The sequence below is a fragment of the Sorex fumeus genome, unplaced genomic scaffold (genome assembly GCF_029834395.1).
Source record: "Sorex fumeus unplaced genomic scaffold, SorFum_2.1 ptg000006l, whole genome shotgun sequence".
Classification (NCBI taxonomy): domain Eukaryota; kingdom Metazoa; phylum Chordata; class Mammalia; order Eulipotyphla; family Soricidae; genus Sorex; species Sorex fumeus.
Genome location: NW_026606063.1, coordinates 48,324,357 through 48,343,703, shown reverse-complemented (window position 1 = coordinate 48,343,703; position 19,347 = coordinate 48,324,357). Strand labels below are relative to the sequence as shown.

Here is a 19,347-nt window from a genome sequence, read left to right as displayed (position 1 = left end):
ATAAAAAATGGGGAGAATTAGCTGAATAGCCACTTAACCAAAGAAGAAATACAGATGGCCAACAACTCTATGAAAAAAAGCTCGTTATCACTTATTACCAGGAAAATGCAATTCAAAACAACAATGAAATATCACAACATTTTGAGAGTGGCTTACATCAGAAATGACAGAAATAACAAGTGTTGCTAAGTGGGTGGAAAACTAGGAACATTCATGCACCATTGGTGGGAATGTAAATTGGTTCAGCCTCTATGAGAAATTGCATGGAGAACTCTCAAAATGTTAAAATTGGATCTACCATATACAGCGATTCCACTCCTAGATGTCAATCTGAAAATTAGAAAAGCATTAATTCAAAAATATATATGTGCATGTATACTCATGATGCTTATTTAAAATAGCCAGGTAATGGAAAAATTCAATGACAGATGAGAGAATAAAAAATATATATGAATATATAAAGTATGTATATAAAATGAGTATGTAAAGAAAATAAAAGTAAGGTATACTTTTCTTTATAAAGCATATAAAAGGTATACTCATTTTTATATGCTTTATACAATGAGTATATATAGAAAATGGGCTGGAGTGATAGCACAGCGGGTAGGGCATTTGCCTTGCACGCGGCCAACATGGCTGACCCGAGTTCGATTCCTCCGCACCTCTCGGAGAGCCCAGCAAGCTACCAAGAGTATCTCGCCCACATGGCAAAGCCTGGCAAGCTACCCATGATGTATTTGATATGCCAAAAACAATAACAACAAGTCTCACAATTTGTTGTGAGATGTTATGGTGCCCGCTCGAGCAAATTGATGAACAATGGGAGGACAGTACCACAGTGCTGCATATAGAAAATGGGCCGGAGTGATAACATAGCAGGTAGGGCGTTTGCCTTGCACGCAGCCTACCTGGGTTCAATTCCTCTGCCCTTCTCGGAGAGCCTCACAAGCTACTGAGAGTATTCTGCCTCCATGGAAAAGCCTGGCAAGCTACCCATGACGTATTAGATATGCCAAAAACAGTAACAAGTCTCACAATGGAGACATTACTGATACCTGCTCAAGAAAATTGATGAACAATGGGAGGACAGTGCTACCATGCTGTATAGAAAATAAAGCACTATTCACATACAATGGGATACTATTTAGCCACAAGGTAAAATGAAGCCTTGCCTTTACCATACATATAGAACTGGAGGGGATCATGTTAAGTGATATATACCAGGAAGAGAAAGGCAACTATTGGATGGTCTCATATGTAATATATAGAAGCAGAACACAATAACAGACAATACCAATAAAAATAAACTGGTAGGCAGACCACAGAGCCAAGTTTACCAGAGGATAGAGAAAGGGGGAGTATCAAAGAGGGAGAAGATCCAGTGCATTACAATCCCACTGGATTGTAATCCCACCACTACAGTGGGTGGATATTGTCATATTGGTTTTGATTGCAGTATAGCAAACATATACTTTGAAGAGGTGTGAAATTGTGCACCTAAAATTAATACATATGGTCATGTAAATAAATATTTTGAAAGTAAAAGGAAAGTAGGGTCCATAGAGATAGTACAGTGGGTAAGTTGCTTGACTTGTTTGTGTCCAGTGCCAGTTTGGTCCCCACCACCTCTCCTGAGCTATGAGACAGGAGTACGCTCTTAATACAGCCGGTTTTGATTCCCCCATACAAAAAGTGGTAAGAGGAAATGAACAGATACTTCCTTGAATATCACCACATACACCCAAAAAAGAAGGTAAAACAAAACGATAAGGGCCAGGAAGATAGTTGTAGTAGTAGAGCACATGCCTGGCATGTATGAAACCCTAAGTGTGTTCTCTGGTACTTGATGGCCTCCCAACCACCACAGAGTGATTCCAGTGGCCCCGGAGTACCACAGCCCACGCACCCAACTGTTATGCTTGGGAAATTTTAAAAAACAAACTATTTTAAAAACAAACTAGATTAGTATTAAAAAACGAATAGAATTATAGCAAGGTACTGCTTTAGTTCCTAGTTGGTACCAAAATCTATATTCTGATAAATATAAAGAAATACATAGTTCGATAGTACAGCGGGTAGGGCGTTTGCCTTGCATGTGGCTGACCCGGGTTCGATTCCCAACATCCCATATGGTCCCCCTAACACCTCCAGGAGTAATTTCTGGGCGCAGAGCCAGGAGTAACACCTGAGCATTGCCGGGTGTGACCCAAAAAGCAAACACAACAAAACAAAACAAAAAAACAAAATGTAATGTTGTGGCTGGAACAATAGTACAGCAGCTTGGAACTTGCCTCACACACTGCCAATCCGATTTTTGATCCCCAGCAACACAAGTGGTCCTCCCAAGCCAATCACGAGTGATCCCTGAGCATAGAGTCAGTAGTAAGCCCTGAGCGCCACTGGGTGTGTTCCAAAAATGGAAAAGAAAACCCATAAAATAATTTGATAAGCAGAGAAAGGATAATTAAAAACATAAAAAATGACTGTAAAAATGTTGCTGAATTAAGTTATTTTAATTCTGAAACTTCAAAGGAAGGGAAAGAAAAACTTTTATTTCTACTGTTTTTTTTTTTTTTTAAAGCACATGGTTTTTGACAGGTCAGGGTACAAACGACAATAGTTAGGAGATCATGCATTAATGGGGATCAAATCTAGGTCCTCCCACATGCAAAGCATATATTCCAGCCCTTTGAGCTATCTCCCTGTTTTTGTTTTTTTTTCCCCAAACATAGGCTAAACAAGTTGATATTGAGCATTAGACAGATTTAAAAAATGTCACAAAACCCATGGTTTCTTTATAAGCAGTCAGTAATTAGAGACTTGTATGATTTTAGGTTCTGTTTGACTAACCTGTTTTGTTTTTGATAGTTATACTTCTCAGACATGAATAAGTGTGGTAAATGTGCCTTTTTTTTTTTTTGTCAAATGAAAGGGTTTGCTGAGTTCCATGGTGTAATTTTTTATGGGGTTTACACCAGGCAGTGCTGGGGTTGGGGTCACTCCCAGCAAAGCTTGATTAGTGGTGTTTCAGGCCCATTAAGGTTATATCTGGTGGTACTGGGACTGTAGGGGACTAATTTTTTTTTTAATTATTGTTAAAGTCCAAAGAGACATTTGTTCAGCCTTAATCTAGGACTTGAGCACTTGTCTCTCTTCTGTTTTTTATTTATGAATTGTAATATATGTGTATACACACAAAGAGATATACTTAATATATTTAAATAGATAATTGTTAAGCAAATGAGATCTAAGTGAAGAGTATATGGGAATTCTCAGTCATACTTTCACAACTTTTACATACCTTAAATTATAAAATCTAAATTTTAAGAATCAACAAGAAAGAAGTATCTTAGAATTTTTAAGAAATTTTATGGTGTTTATTATGATTCTATAATAATATATGTAATTTTATACGATGTAATATTAAATACACGTAGATATTTGACTATTTCACCTCTATGATATTGAATACAAATAGATATTTGACTCTTTGACTTCAATCCATCTTAGTTAGCCAAATAAGGTTGTTTTTTTTTTTTTTGCGTCACACCTGGCGATGCACAGGGATTACTTCTGGTTCATGCACTCAGAAATTACTCCTGGCGGTGCTCAGGGGACCATATGGGATGCTGGGAATGGAACCTGGGTAAGTTGTGTGCAAGGCCCTACCCTGCTGTGCGCTGTGCTATCGCTCCAGCCCGATCAAAGACGTTTTTAAAGAAAAACAATTCTTCCTTTCTTCTTCTTTTAGACCACCCAAGTCATGCCTAGGAGGTCCTTGGACCCTATTGGTTATTCTCAGACAACTGGGCTGTCAGTTCAGCACAAGGGGCAGTTCAGCACAAGGGGTCAAAGATGCAGTGCAGTGCTGGGGATTTGTGAGCCACTCTGCAATGTGGGATGTCTCACCAACTAACCTGGCAAAGTTTCGGATACCATAGAGTGCTGGGATTTGAACCTGGGTTGACATGCACCCTAACTGCTGTACTATCTCCTAGCCCAGCAAACGAAATTTTTTAATTTGGACCTTCTGAGTGGGAAAATGCTGTTGGTAGAGGATAGAAACTGGAGGGAGTGTAACCTTCTGTTTAGAATGGAACTTGTATTGTAAGATAGAGTGTAGCAAGCTCTCAAATAACTAGCCCCAAGGCTGAGGAAAACAAGCAGCATTATTTTCTGCTCAGTGAACGGATAATAAGAGAAGTTGTTGATGGTTTTTAGACACACAAATAACATCTATCAGTAGTCTAGGCCACAGCTTAAAATAGCCCAGTTCAATATAGTCTAGTCATGGCCAAAGAGAAACTGGGCTGAGCTATTTTCAGCAATTGCCTGAGCAAGAAATTGAGTACATTATATCTATTTGCTAGCTAAAAACAAAAACAAGCTTTCTTCAGGTGGGGGAGGATAACTCCATGGGTTGGAGTGCATTATTGCATTATATGCAAGCAAGGGCCCATGGATTCCCCATTGCCTGACATACCACTCACCCCCAAGCATTTGGCCTGTAGTGGCTCCTGGCTTCACAGGCTGTTGCCTGGAATAAAGAGACAAATGGGCAAAAAAGAAATGTGTGTTTTTTTTTTCTTTTTTTTCCCCTGGAGTAAAAGATTAGCACCAACCAGGAAGAGCTAGTTCCTCAGATACTGAACTAGTTTAGTTGCCTTGCAACTCATTTACCTGGGAGGACACTTGGATTTTTAAGCAAAGAAGAGTTATCAGATTTTCCACCATATACTGTTCTTGTACTTCCCCCATGAAAGATTTATTGTTTCGTTATCTTTTTTATGTCTCACTGGTGCCTGGAGACTAAATTCAAACTCATTTAAAGTACTCCTCAATTTGACCTCTATCAAACATCTAGGCTAATTTCCGACATTATATGCTGCATACAAATTAGGCCAGTCATTGTTCTAAGAACATGACCCCTGCTTTTCCTCTGTCCTGCCAGACCCTAAAGAGTGGTTTTAAATGTTACTCATCATTGTGTGACATTGCCTTGGAGTGCAATCTCCCCTGAGGATTTGGATCACACTGGTTTGGTTTGTGGGATGATAATATAAAAAAAACTCAGTAAATTGTTATTCTTTTTGTTTTATACCTCACAAGCAGTGCTTAGGGAATCATGACCACTTTTGGCAGTTCTTGGCCAACTGGTCTTGCTGTTCAATGTGAGGTGCCTGAACAATAGGACTTTGTGAATATCCAGGCCACATGGGTGGTGCTGGGGGCTGGGTGCTCCTGCATCTCCATAGCTGCACCCAGGGATACTCAGGAGTTCATGTAGTGCCAAGAATCGAATCAGAGTCAAGTGCATGCAAAGCACGCACCTTAATCCTTGTACTGTCTCTTGGGCCTTAAATATTTTTGAAATGTTTCATGGAAAAGGTTTTTTAAAACCTGGAAGAAGACTTAGTAGTTTAAAATGGTCTGCACAAGGCCAAGTGTATTCACACGCTTCATATGTTTTCCTGCATGCATTGAAATGATCTTGACAGCCCCACTCACAGTGATCTCTGATTAAGAGGAGGGAGAGAGCTTTTTTTTTTTTTAAAAAAAAATAACTAGTCAGGTAGTATAATAAAATTTGTTTTTATTTTTCCCTTACTTTTTAATTTTTATTTTTCGTCTTTTTTTTTTGGGGGGGGGGCTGGAGCAATAGCACAGCAGGTAGGGTGTTTGCCTTGCATGCAGCCAACATGGCCAACCCGAGTTCGATTCCTCCGCCCCTCTCGGAGAGCCCAGCAAGCTACCGAGAGCATCTCACCCACATGGCAAAGCCTAGCAAGCTACCCGTGATGTATTCAATATGTCAAATATGGTAACAAGTCTCACAATGTTACTGGGCCCGCTTGAGTAAATCGATGAACAACGGGAGGACAGTGACAGTGACAGTTTTTTTTTTTTTTACGTTTTTGTTGACTTACTGTGATAGACCCTTACAAAGCTAGATTTGAGTGATTAGATTTGAGACATACAGTATTCCAGCACCTATCCCTCCACCAATGTATGTTTCCCAGCACCAGTGTGCCCAGATTCCCTCCCATCATCCCCTACCCCCTGCCTGTCTCTATGACAGACACTCTTCCCCCTCCTCCTCCTCCTCTTCTTCCTCCTCCTCTTCTTCTTCTACTTCTCCTTCTCCTCCTCCTCTTCCCCCTCCCCTTCCCCTTCTCCTTCCCTTTCCTCTTCTCCCGCCTCTTGCCTCCTTCCTTCTCCTTTCTCTTTCTTTCTTCCTCCTCCTCCTCCTCCTCCTCCTTCTTTTCTTCCCCCTTCTGTCCCCTTTCCCCCCCCTCATCATCCTCCTCCTCCTTCTTTTTCTCTCTGTCTCTCTCTCTTGTGCACCGTAGTTTGCAATATTGATACTGAAAGGTTATCAAGAATATCCCTTGACTTACGTTTAACACTCAGATCTTGTCCAGTACGATCATTCCTTGCTATTATTGTCATACTGGTCTTTTCTACCCTCAACCCCACGCACACTTGTGGTTAGTTCCAATCATTGACCTAACCCTGGCCGTGGATATTAGTCTTCTACTATATATATATATATATAAATATAATAAAGGCCTTCCCGTTGATCGTCGATTTGCTCGAGCGGGCCCAGTAACGTCTCCATTGGAGACTTTGTTGTTACTGTGTCTGGCATATCGAATACTCTCGGTAGCTTGCCGGGCTCTCCGAGAGGGGCGGAGGAATCGAACTCGGGTCGGCCATGTTGGCCGCTTGTAAGGCGAACGCCCTACCCGCTGTGCTATTGCTCCAGCCCTATATATATATATATATATATATATATATATATATATATATTATATTTTATATACCAAAAATGAATGTAGTCATTCTATATTTCCCTCTCCTTTTGACTCATTTCACTCACCATGATACTCTCCATGTCCATCCATTTATAGGCAAATTTCATGGCTTCATTTTTCCTGACAGCTGCATAGTATTCTATTGTGTAGATGTGCCATCGTTTCTTTATCCATTCATCTGTTCTTGGGCATTCAGGTTGTTTCCAGATTCTGGCTATGGTGAATAGTACTGCAATAAATATAGCAGTGCAGATTGTGTTTCTGCTGTATGTTTTTGGATCACCAGGATATATTCCCAGGAGTGGTATTGCTGGAACAAATGGGATCTCAATTTCTAGAGAGCTTTTTTAAAAGGGTTCTTTTGATTACTGTTAGAATTTCATTGGATGAACTTGAGGGAAAAAATACTATCAAGATGGCCCGTTCCTGCCATTAGCTTTACAGTGGAACTAATTTTATAGCAGTTGTAGCTAAAATATCTATTTTGAGCAAGAACTTTTATCAGGGCTGAAGAGATAGTACAGGGCTTAAGGGGATGCCTAATATGTGGTTAAGACCTCCTTACACCATATACGGTTCCCTGAATACTCACAGGAGTGGCCCTTGAATATAGAGACAGTTATGTGTGACTACTGAGCACCACCAGGTGTGCCCCCAAATAAAAATCCTTTTATCAATGTGTGAGAATATATGCACGTATATTCTTTGTCAAAATTCAAATATTGATCTTAAAACAGATCCTTTTTACATGCCTGTTTAATTTGCCATATATAAAACCAAATATGTGATTAATAAAGTTAATTATAATAGGAGGCAAGGTGGCACTGACGCCGGTTGAACCCAGCTCACCATCTCGCTCTGGGTGATGCGCAGCTCAGCGCACCAGGTGTCAAGTTCTGTGTGTGATCCCTGCTGGAGCGCTGTGTGTGGTTCCTGCTGGACATCACCGGCTGCTTTGCGGGATTGGGACAGAGTCGCAACTCAGAGTGGTGGGGCGAAGAAAGACTTCGGCAGCAGCCGCAGCATCACCACCTCCCCTAGCTGAGCAGAGTCACAGCACCATCAAGCGTGGAGCAGTGACAGTGGCCTGCACGGTGACTTGTCCACCGTGGGACGCTATCTGCCAATTACCGAGTGACTTGGGACTCGGCGCAGGTGTTCGACCTGGCACAGACCCTATGTGATGGGATCTTGCTCCGACAGCCTCCGGGCTTTTCCGTCCCTTCAGAGAGATCAACCTGAGGCTGAAGATGCCCCAGGCACTGCCCGGAGACGCAGGCAGGTGTGTGTTGTCAGTGTACAGATTGTTACAGCAGGTCAGTCACTAGGAGCTTACATTCTGTAGACTGGGAACACCTGCAGGGATGATTAGAGATCGCCCCAAAACCTTCATCTTCCCTAGGAGAGTCCTGCAAGCTACTGAGGATATTCAGCCTGCACGGCCGAGCCTGGCAAGCCACCCATGACGTACCAAATATGCCAACAACAGTAGCTAAAATGGGTCTCATTTCCCTAACCCTGAAGGAGCCTCCACCTGAGTTGGGAAGGACGAGAGGGCCCTTATTAAGCAGACGCCATGCAAGTCACCGGGCAGGAAGGCACCCCGCAAGCAGCTGGCCACCAAGGCGGCCCGCAAGAGCATGCCAGCCACGGGTGGCGTGAAGGAGCCACACTGCTACCGGCCGTGGCGCTACGAGAGATCTGCCAGCTCCCATTCCAGCGGCTCATACACAGGACTTCAAGACCAACCTGCGCTCTCAGAGCTTGGCCGTCATGGTGCTGCAGGAGGCTTGTGACACCTACCTGGTGGGACTCTTTGAGGACACCAGCTTCTGCACATTCCCCACCAAGCGTGTCACCATTATGCCCAACGACATCCAGCTGGCGTGATGCATCCTCGAAGAGAGGGCTTAAAGTTTACAATGCTAAAATCTCAGGGTTGGGACAAATGGAGATGCTACTGAGGCGCTCGAGTAATAGATCATTATTGGGATGACAGTGACAGTGACAATTAAAATTTAAAAATGGGATAAAATATCTGCATATAAATAAAAATTGCTTTTTTGGTGTCAACTCTTGAAGACAGTCATAATGCTACTTGGAAAAAAAATCTTTGAAAATTTTGAGGGGCGCTGTGATTCATTCCTCAATATAGAATGGCAGGGTAAGAGTATGAACTCTGGAGTGAAATTGTACTATTTCAAATCACACTTGCCACTTACTATATGAGTCACTTGACAGAGCTTCTTAACATCCCTTTATCACAGTTTTCTCATTTGTAAAATAGGCATAGTAATACGTTTTCAGTGTCAGACAGGTCATATAGGATGTGAATGTTGACTCCTAGTGTTAGGTAGTACAGCAGTATTTGTGGCATTTTTGAGTTCCACATGAATTTAATGTATGCTAAACACTCAAGACAAGTGTCCTGCACATATGCTGTGCAGGTATGTGCTGTTCTTTAGAGAGTATCATCAATAAATCTGATTCTTTAGAGGATGGGTTGTATCCATGGAAATGGTCCAGTTAATTTAGAGTCTTCTTAATGAATAAGGAAGATTTAGGCTGGTTGTAATAATAGCCTTGGTTTTAAAGGTGATATGAGGTCTTCAAAGAAATGACTATTTCCTTGTACCTTATAACTACCTTATAACATTCAACCCTTTCCTATCTTCATTCTTACTAATCTGATTTAAACTCTTGAAAGTATTTATAACAACATTTATGGTTTACCAGTTAGCTAATGAACAGCTTTGTAAGGGTCTATCATAGTGATTCAATAAAAAAATGAAAAAAAACAAAAATGAATGCAATTTAGAGTAAAAAAGAACAGAGAGATCATCACTTAAAATTTTGCTGTTGTTGGGACCTGGAACAGAAAGATAGATCAGAGCTGAAGCACAAGTTGGCCCTGTTCAACCCCAGCACCACATAATTCCCTGAGTGTTTCAGGGTGTAGCCTTGAAAGGTCCCCAAGCATTGTATAACCTGAGTGGTTTCTGACATCAAACAGCTCAAGAAGCAGAATATCTTTAGTCCCTACCATTGAACTGCCAGCACAGTTCAAGAATCATTGGGAGTAGCCTCTGTTCCCCCCGACACTCCCTGCACCTGCCCCCCCATAAATTAAAATTATTCTTTAAAAATATGTTTTTTTTTCTGGGTTTGAAAGAGAAAAGACCTTACTATGGCTGGAGTGATAGCACAGCGGGTAGGGTGTTTGCCTTGCTTGCGGTAAACCTGAGTTTGATTCCACCGTCCCACTCGGAGAGCCCGGCAAGCTACCTAGAGTATCCTGCTCGCATGGCAGAGCCTGGCAAGCTCCCCGTGGTGTATTCAATATACCAAAAACAGTAACAGCAATCTCAAAATGGAGATGTTACTGGTACCTGCTGGAGCAAATCGATGAACAATGGGACAACAGTGCTACAGTGCAGACAGATATGTTCTTTACTAACCCAACAGATAGGATTTTTTGCCTAGATTTTAACTTTTATATTTATTCATGGAATTTTTTTCCTTCATTGCCAAGAATTTAAAAAATTTGTAAATTATACTTGTATTTGCCCAAATTTCTTAAATAATTTCTGATACTTCAGTTTGTGTTAGCTTGAACACAGTAACGTAGTTTTGTTATCATGCTTTCAAAATTATATTATGAAATAAATAAATATAAAATGATTATCATGATCTATTTAACACTCACTGTGCATATTTATAATTTATTTTTCTTGTGAGTTTTTGTGTATGGTTTTAAATAAAGTTCTAGTTTCATTTTTTGAATGTAGCTGTTTAGTTTTCCTAACACCATTCATTGATGAGACTGACCTTTTCCAGTATATATTCTTAGTTTCCTTGTTATGAATTAAGTGACCATATATGTGTGGGCTTGTTTCTGAGCCTAAATTTCTTTGTAAGTAAGACTCACCAATAAGATGTTTAAATTTGTTTTACATTATAGCACTTGTAGATGGTTGAAAATTGATGATTGCTGGGCTTCTGACAGAAAGCTGTACTTCCCTTCCTTGCTCTAGCCTTTTCCTAATTCATTCACTATAAAAAAACACTGTGTTCTTAATGCCTTTCATTAACATTTTTTATCTTCGTGGTGCTTACTGGAGTTTGATTAGTTAAATATTTTTAAGCAAAGCAACCACTGTGTGAAATGCTTTTAAGATGGCAAGATATAAAATCTAATTTTTAATAAAAATCCAAGCTATTTTTAAGTGACATAGATATACATCTCATTAAAACTGTCTTTTTACTTGTATAGAAAAAGGCTCTATCCCTGTATGTTTATACTGTATAATTTTTTTGTATTGAATTAATTATTAGAGCTTTCTAAATAACTTGTGAAGTAAGCATAAAAGAGCATAATTAACTGGAGCTACAGCGATGATAGCATAATAGGAGGCAGATGTACCTACTGAAGGATAAAAATAATTACTTGGAAATAGTAAATTTAGAGTATTTTGGTGATAAGACAATTTTACCCCTTTTGTTTCAATATTCATAGCATTCCACCATGAAATGTTCAGTTCTGGTTAAGAGCCCTTTTTCTTATGAAGAATAACCTTGTTACTTAGTGAAGTGCCCGTTCACACTAAGTTCAGGGTTAATATATGGAGATTTCTTTGCTCAGTGTATGCATATCTTGGATTTTGTGGTGAAAGGAATAATTTGTACTTTTTGTATTCTAAAGACTGTGACTCCTTATTTCGGAGAAAAATCAGAACTTTAAATATTAACGTTTTGAGGTATAGCTATCTTTTATCTTTGGAAACATTGATCTATAAAAATCAATAGGACATAAGAAGGTCAAGTTTAGTCTCAGCACTTTACAAAAGTAATGAAAGCCTCTAGAAGATAACAGTTGTTTTATTGTTCTCTCTCTGTGTGGGCTAGAGTGATAGCACAGCGGGTTGGGCATTTGCCTTGCACACAGCCAACTCGGGTTCGATTCCTCCGCCCCTCTCTGAGAGCCCGGCAAGCTACCGAGAGTATCTTACCCACACAGCAAAACCTGGCAAGCTACCCGTGACGTATTCGATATGACAAAAACAGTAACAACAACAATGTTAGTGGTGTCTGCTCAAGCAACTCAATGAAAAACGGGAGGACAGTGCTACAGTGCAGTGCTGTGTGTGTATCTTTGACTTTAACCTGCTTTGAGTCTGAAAATTTTCTGTTCTAACTACAGTAGAGAAAAATATGCACTCATTTATTAACGATTTTAGGCCAGACACTGCTCTTTCCAGTGGAGAAGGATTATTGTCTCCATCTCATTGTGAACCTGGCAGTGGTGATCATTGGGCCAGTCAGGGTAGAGGAGTCTTGCTGCATCTCCTAGGATTGGCACTGTGCTTTGGACAGGCAGCATGAATCTTTGCTTCAGTATTGCTCTGCTAAAAAGATACTACTTCTCTCCCTATTACTCCTTCCACTTTCATAATATAGTTGAAATGTGGCAGTATAAAGTTTCAGATATTCTGAGTAGATAAGAGGCAAATGGCCTCCAATCACACATTATTTACTATATTGCTAAAAGTTTTATTTTATTTTGTTTTGTTTTTATTTTATTATTGTTATTATTATTTTGCTTCTTGGGTCATGCCCGGTGATGCACATGCACAGGGGTTACTCCTGGCTCATTCACTCAGGAATTACTCCTGGCAGTGCTCAGGGGACCATATGGGATGCTGGGAATTGGACCCGTGTCGGCCACGTGCAAGGCAAACACCCTACCTGCTGTACTATCGCCCCAATCCCCTATTTTATTTTATTTTAAACCAACATTTTTGACTGGTTAAAATCATTTTTGACAAACTAGGAAATAAGCTCAAAGAGGAGAAAGACTTTCCTCAGGTTGGTCAGGGCTCAAACCACTGGCTAGGAAAAACAGATCTTTTAGTCTTCAGTCCAGTGTTCTCATTTCTGTAATATAGAAGCATATAAAAGGTATTTTGGAGCAATAACACAGCAAGTAGAGAGTTTACCTTGCATGCAGCCAACCTGGGTTCTATTCCTCCATCATCTCTCTTGGAGAGCCTGGAAAGCTACTGAGAGTATCCTGCCCGCACAGCATAGCAGAGCCTGGCAAGCTCCCCGTAGTTTATTCGATATGCCAAAAACAGTAACAACAAGTCTGACAATGGAGACATTACTGGTACCCACCCGAGCAAATTGATGAACAACGGGATGACAGTGCTGCAGTGCTACAGTGCTAAATTGTAACCTTTCTTTTTTGTGGGGGGCTGGGGTCACACTGAACGATGCTCAGGGGTTATTACTGGCTCTGCACTCAGAAATTATTCCTGGCAGTGCTTGGGGGACCACATGGGATTCTGGGAATCAAACCTGGGTCGGCTGGGTGCAAGGCAAATGCCCTTCCCAAATTGTAAACTTTCATTGGATTCAAGCCTGGCTTCATTCATCTTTGTATTTTCATTGCACAGGACAGTGACAGAAACTTAAGATCTATTCAATTAATATTTGTGCATACATATGGTGATCTTGGAAATTTATAAACTAATTTTTATGTACAGTTTTGGATTTTTCTCACAATTTTTTAGTCTCACCTGACATATATAATACATATAGAAAAAGAGTAAAGAAATTTGTAAATTTAAAACAATAATGATTTTCTTTGATCTTTTATTTATACATGGTAGTTTACACGTGATCAGAGAACAAAAAGTTCAGTTGCAAGCTTACTGCTTTATAATCTTTTTCATTTTGGCTTGCTTATTTTTCCTTTTCCGACTCACTTTTCCTCCCCCCTTTTCTACTGTCCAGAACTTTGCATCAGAACCATGTTTTGAGACAAGTTTCTTTGAAACAAATTGTATTACCTTCAAATTCAGCTTTCTTTATTTGAAGGATTCTGAAGGTAGTATAGAAGGCTTTGTGTTTTTTATTTTTAAATGTAATCTTTTCTTCCCTGAATAAACTTAAAAAAAAAATCAAACCCTTAAGGATTTTTAGTAGGTGTCATCAATGAAATTTTTCAGATCAGTTTCACAGGAAGTATTATGTCTACATCTCTTTTGTCTGTATTAACATGTATATATTATGTGTTGATATGTATTGTGCTTGAGGCTGCTGGTTAAATATATAGTTATTTGATAACATTTGAAATCTGATCATGTTGCCTTGACTTTTTATAGAAAGTATGTTGTATTATTAGAGATTGTTTTGTAGTTAGAGAGAGCTCTCACAGTTGCTCTGTCTCTGGCCTCTTGGGTACACCTAAGTAAATATTTAATGTCTCTTTTCTAGTATATCACAGATGTTTAAAATATTAATTTTGGTCAGCTAATTGTGGGGTGATTAGTACTCTTGTGTTGAGAACAATAGCTCCAAGCACAGTATTTATTTTAGAACACTTTGCTGCCTCATTTGTTTCTGGTAAAGTAAAGGTGGGCTCAATTCTAGTGAAGATGCTTGGAAAGTGGGGTCTGGCCATCTCCAGGGATTTTTTCAAATAATTTATGTTTTATGTACATTCAGTCATATAAAACAGTAGACCATCATTCTGGAGTATGTTTGTTTTAATGATAAGAAACATGCCTATTTAGATATGCTGTGATCAGAATGGGTTGTGGGGAGGGAGCCGCCAGCTGAGTGAGCTAGGAGGCAACAGTGCACGTGGGTGATGCAGAGGGAGATATTCTCACTGGCATCATGTCTAGTCCCTCTCTGTTAATGATTCCAGCCAGAAGATTTGTTTACAGCTTTTCTTGTAAGACAATGGTTTTTCACCTTGGCATTGCACATTAGAGTCATCCATAGAATTTGTGGGAGTGTGGGGTGCCCAAAGGTCCTTCAGGAGGTCCAGCGCCCCATCGTGTTTCTTGGGCAACAAGACCAGTGGTTCAGCAGAGAGACTCAAGAAAGTGATGCTGGATGCCACACCCAGCGTTGCTTGGAGATCTTCAGGGATGTAATTGGCCCTGCATGGTGTTGATATCAACCCTGGGTGGGGTTCATGCCCTAAGCCCTAACTGCTAGTTTCCTGGCCCTATTGTAGAATTTTAAAAATCTGCTCATTGGGCCAACTAGTCACATTCTTCAAAATTAGAACCTAGGAACCAATATTCATTATTTATTTATTTTTTTTAATGGGATATACCCAGCAGTGTTCAGGGAACCCACTCCACCAGGTCCACCCCTCAGGTGGTTAGGGGGCTCTGAGGTGCTAGGGGTTGAATTCAGTGCTTCACATCTTGTAGGCATGTGCGAATCTATCCAAGTTCTCTCCTCTGGTTCCATTATAACTGTTTGAAACTTCCAGGAGATTCCAATATTCAGCCAAAGTGCAGATCCATGCGAAGTCCAGATAGCCCTCTGGGAGAATTATATAGAGTAGCTGGCTATAGTTGAATCTCATCAATTACAGTTAACCAGTTGGGAATTCCTGAGTGAACTTAAGGTTCCTTCAGTAGCAAATAGTGATTGAGTCTCAGCTTTGTACCAGATTCTTGCTAGTTTCTAGGAATAAAAATATGAACACGTATGATTGGAAAGGGGATCAGTCTGGTGGAAAACAGAAATAATAACAGATGACAAATACTGGCATGATAAATACTCCATGACATTGGCAACTATCGCCCGATCTGCCTATTGTCTGTCATCTACAAGGTGTTCACTCGAGTCATCCTGAATAGGATTGGCAGAACACTAGATGAAGGACAACCATGCGAGCAAGCAGGGTTCCGCAAAGGATTCAGCACCATCGACCATATCCACACAATAACCAAGCTCATTGAGGTTTCTCGGGAGTTCAAGATGCCGCTCTGCTTAACGTTCATTGATTTAAAGAAGGCCTTTGATTCTGTTGAGACGGAAGCGGTCATTGAAGCCCTAGCCAATCAGGGCATTCAAGCCCAATACATCAGGATCCTCCGTGAGCTGTATTGCGGATTCACTACCAGGATCTCACCATTCTACAAAGAAGTGATCGTTGATGTCAAGAGAGGGGTGCGGCAGGGTGATACCATTTCACCAAAACTCTTCAGTGCCACCCTTGAGAACATCATGGGACGACTGGAATGGGAAGGAATGGGAGTGAAGATAGATGGTCGGCAACTACACCACCTCCGCTTTGCTGATGACATTGTTTTAATAACACCAAACATCAGCCAAGCGGCACAAATGCTGGCCGACTTTGACCGTGAGTGTGGAAAGGTAGGACTACAGCTGAATCTTGCGAAGACAATGTTTATGAGAAACAGCCTTGTTCCTGATGCCCCATTCGCTCTCAATGGAACGACCATCTCCGAATGCAACAGCTATGTGTACCTAGGTCGAGAGGTCAACATGACAAATGACCTGGCACCCGAGCTGCGCAGGAGGAAGAGAGTGGCTTGGAACGCCTTCAAGAACGTCGAAGAAATAGCTAAGAGGACGAAGAACCTTCGGCTCCGGGCACATCTCTTTGATTCCACTGTTCTTCCTGCATTAACATATGCCTCAGAGACCTGGGCCTTACGCAAACAAGATGAGAACGCCATTCAGGTCTCCCAAAGAAGAATAGAAAGAGCTATGCTTGTAATATCACGTTTCACTCAAATGAGAGAAAGAATCCGGAGTTCTGGCATCCGTCGACGATCAAGGATCAGGGATGCTGTCTCATTTGCCAAGGTGTCGAAAATCAGATGGGCTGGTCACGTAATGAGATTTAAAGACGACCGTTGGACTAGAGCTGTTACTGGATTCCACGGGATGTCAAAAGACCGCGTGGAGTGATTAAGTGATTAAATACTGGCATATAGATGTTAAGTGTTTAAAATATTACTGGCAACAGTAGAAGAGGCAGTTAAGTTTGCTTGAAGTATAGGATATTGTATGAGTGGGAGTAAAGTATGAGTGCTTTGTGTTTCAAAGAGAAAGTGATAAATTAAGAAATTTTTTGTAGGTAAAGAGGGTGGGAGAAGAAGTTTCTATTTATTTATTTTTAATTTTTTCTTTTATTTTTATTTATTTACTGAATCACTGTGGGAAAAGTTACAAAGCTTTCAAGTTTAAGTCTCGGTCATGCAAATATCAAACACATTTCCCTTTACCAATACTTGTTTTTCACCACGAAGAACCCCGATAAACCCCTCCCCCAACCCTCCCAATGCCTGTGAAGCAGATGAATTCTAGTTAACACTCTATCTACTTTGATTAGATTCATTATTTCGACAAAGGATGCACCATTATTATTTAGAGTTTAGAGTTTACACCCCCAAATCAGACATGCTGAAAAGGGATTGTGAAATAGTTTGTTTTCTACAGCTGGTCACAAGAATCAAAACATGTCACGCGACTGCAATAGTGGCCACATGATTTTTGGATTTCTGGTATTTTACTTACTAAGCCTGGAGGTATTTCTGCTGAGAGTCAGATAATTATGAGATTGGTTTCTGTGCTCTGGAGGCATGGCCATGCCGGAGAGCTGCTCGTGGGGGGCAACTCCTGACCTCGGTAGGGCGTGAAGGACGAGCTGGGAATGCCCCTCTTCCCATGAGGTTTCAGTCGCCCCTTCACGACTGGCTCATACCTGGCTTTCCATAAAGCTCCAAAGTGGCTGCCATCTGTCTTTCCAGAGGGAAAAAGGCAGAGGGGACCTACACCCTTTCCCCTCTGGGCAGGCATGGTGGCGTGGATTAACGCATAGTCCATTCACTTTTCTGCTGCAAGCTGCCGGGCTCTGCATTAAGTCCTTGTGCTTCTGGAGCCAGGGCTGTGCTGGAGAGCTGCTCGTGGGGGGCAACTCCTGACCTCGGTAGGGCGTGAAGGACGAGCCCGGAATGTCCCTCTTCCCATGAGGTTTCAGTTGCCCCACCACGACCGGCTCATACCTGGCTTTTCATAAAGCTCCGAAGCGGCTGCCATCTTTCTTTCCAGAGGGAACAAGGAAGTTTTTAACGAAGATTATTATGTGTAAAGGTGTGAAGAAGTTGAATTTTAGGGTTTCTGTTCAGTGTGTGTATTTCTCAATATATCTTAGATATTTCTTTACCTATTTAGCAAGGGTGCTTCAGGGACATGGTGTCATTACTGCAGTGTTCAGCCTGTTTTGCAGACCTAAAGATATATAATGCTTGGGCTGGCAGTGCTGCTCAGATTCTTTGTTGGGCTGGTGCACTCTAGAACTGTACCCAGTAGTTTACTTAAATTTGGAGGATGTAGGATTGGGGGAGGGAGGGAGGAATATAATATGAAGGGTTCAATCAAGACAAAATTATACTTTTGATGTTTTCTCCTGAGCATTAGCGAGAACTCTGCTGTGTTAACTGCAAATGGAGTTTTTTGTTTCTTGTTGAAATTTTGTGTTTTTTTAAAAAAAATATTAGTAGAAGATATAGAAAAGAAGTCTGAGAGTTAGAAAACCCTCCTTCAGTCTTCTGTTTGAACTTTTGATTATTATTTTAAGTTTTTAATTTTTAAAGCTCATAATATAGGAATAATAGCCTTGCTATTATTATTTGCAGTAATAGCCTTGCAAAAATAGCTTGTTATTTTTCAGAACTGTATTGTTTTTATCCAGATAGTTGAAGTGACTGATTATAAAACTGTTTTGAAAAGTGCATTTGCAGTGTATATAGAGAAGCAAAGATAGTGGTGGCTTGACAGATTTTAGTTATTCCATCCTTATTATTTTCTCTATGGGCTGGAGCTATAGCACAGCGGGTAGGGTGATTGTCTTACACGCAGCCGACCGGGCAACCCGGGTTCGATTCCTCTGCCCCTCTCAGAGAGCCAGGCAAGCTATCGAGAGTATCTCGCCCGTCCGGCAAAGCCTGGCAAGCTCCCCGTGATGTATTTGATATGCCAAACACAATCACAAGTCTCACAATGGAGACGTTACTGGGCCTGCTCAAGCAAATCGATGAACAGTGGGAGGACAGTGCTACAGTGCTACAGTTATTTTCTCTACTTTAAACTGGATGTGGTAGAAACATATTAATTTTTGGAAAAGATGTATATGTGATGTTTTAATTAGTCATCAATTTCAGGTATTGTGTTGTTGTGCTAGTGAATTAACTTGCTCTTGTTTTTTTTCGAAAAACATGATTGGAATACTAACCATTTAAATAAGATCATTAAGGGAGTACCAAATAAAGGTTGTTGGGAGGATCCTCCCAGGATGGGAGAAGCATGCTGAAAGTAGACTGTAGACCAAACATAATTGCCACTCAATGCCTCTTTTGCAAACCACAGAACCCAAAAGGAGAGAGAGAGAGAACAAAAGGGAATGCCCTGCCACAGAGGCAGGGTGGGATGGGGGGGATGAGGGATGGGAGGGATGCTGGGACCCCTGGTGGTGGAGGATGGGCGCTGGTGGAGGGATGGGTACTTGATCATTGTATAACTGAAACCCAAGCACAAAAATTTGTAAGTCTATAACTGTACCTCATGGTCTTTCACTAATAAAAAAAAAAAGAAATAATGAATAAAATAAAATAAAAAAAGATCATTTTTATTTAACATCTGTACTTGAGTAATTCATGGAACTTTATTGTAAGAATAACTATATAAGCTAACG

General features: G+C 40.8%; 1 protein-coding gene across 6 annotated transcripts in view; it reads left to right on the top strand.

The window, feature by feature from the left end:
* The window catches only part of EHBP1 (EH domain binding protein 1), a 365,545-nt gene that overhangs the window by 39,640 nt on the left and 306,558 nt on the right, over nucleotides 1-19,347 (top strand). The window lies entirely within an intron of this gene.